This window comes from Trachymyrmex septentrionalis, unplaced genomic scaffold, assembly GCF_001594115.1.
Source record: "Trachymyrmex septentrionalis isolate Tsep2-gDNA-1 unplaced genomic scaffold, Tsep1.0 scaffold11, whole genome shotgun sequence".
Classification (NCBI taxonomy): Eukaryota; Metazoa; Arthropoda; class Insecta; order Hymenoptera; family Formicidae; genus Trachymyrmex; species Trachymyrmex septentrionalis.
In genome coordinates, this window is record NW_017304228.1 from 2,245,442 (window position 1) to 2,247,156 (window position 1,715).

The following is a 1,715-nucleotide window of genomic DNA, read 5'->3' on the forward strand; positions in this document are numbered from 1 at the left end:
TTAAAAAATCTACAAAACTTGCGCTTGATTATTCGAACTAACTCTCGTTAGCCCTGTTGTTTATTGATTATTTTTGTATTTTAAATAAGCAACATTTAAAAAAAATATAAGAACTCGCAATTTGCGAGTAAATTACCCTCCCGAATATTCAGTTTATCTTTATACATTGAGAAAAAAAATTTGTTCAACTAACTACATACATGTAGTTGTTTGCAAATTTGGTTAATTCAACAAATTTTATTTAATTGAATTTAACCGTAGTCTGCTTAATATTGAACAGTTCATTAAGCAGACTACGGTTAAATTCGATTAAATAAAATTTGATGAAATAATCAAATCTGCAAATAATTAAATGTGTTTAGTTCGTTAAACAAATTTTTTTTTCAGTGTACATGTTTCTTTTAAAAACTTAAATTAGTGTCACACATCAACCTACTTCGTATACTCTTCGTATACTCTTAGATATTCTTCTTTCTTCCGGCCAGATTGAACTCACCTTTCGTTGCTCCTGGCCAACACATTCTGGCTTCATATGCCAGAAATCGACAACAAGGAGAAATACTCCTTTTTGCTGCCAACTGCTGCCGACTAACATTGTCGGCAATAAGCGTAAGATTTTACGCTTTTGTACGATGCGCGAAACACGAACGCGTCGCGAAGAGGCCATAATATTAATAAAATTGACTTAGATATTAATATAAGTAATTATCAATAATAATAATAATAATTCTATCAATATTGCGAATAAATTATTTTCTATACTCGTTTATTCGATAAATATAAATATTAGGACTAAAAATAAATCTAAATAAAAAAAAATTTTAAGTCATCAACGTTTTGATTTTAAAAGTTTCAAATATTATAAATATAAAATAAATTTCTTAATATAAACATTATAATATAAAGAACAAAACTTTAATTTAAAAATAAACTAAAAATGACTAAATCAATTATCATCCAATAAAATTCAAGGCCCATGTACGTATTTTTAACAATTCGAACGATTCGTTGCTGAATCTCATCTCAAAGCATGCGAATGAGAAATTCAGATGAATAATGTCAGATCCAAAAGGAATAATTTTCCCTTGCATCGATAAATATATCTCTTTGTATTTTCTAAATTATTAGAATCATTTTTATATAATTTATTATTTTAATATTAGTATTTTAAATTATGTAAAACTCTGAACGATTTAAATGATTTTAAAATAATTATCAGATAAAATTCTTCTATTTCTTGATAAAATGTATATTTTGGATCTTACATCATATTACTACTTTAACTGGTATAAAATCCAGTACTACATAAGGATAAGTTATAAAAGATCAGGCTAAAGTTAGTTGCATTGAAATAAATAATAATTAATATAACATGTATACAAATAAGTGTAAAACAAGAAGGAATTTTTTAAAAAACAGTGCACGTTATACATATATGCGCATATAAATATTGCTTTTTTGCATCAACTTATATAAAACTTAATCCTGAATGCATATTTGGGAACGAAATAGATAAGAAAATTAACACAATATTTGTTTGTTATATTTTAACATACGCTTTTTTATGTTATGATATTCGCCCGAAAGAATATTTCCTATATAATTATATAAAATTACATAAAAAATTACATAAAATTACATAAAAATATATATAATTTTATATAATTGTATATAAATGGACATATTTTATAATATATATATTTATATATAATTAT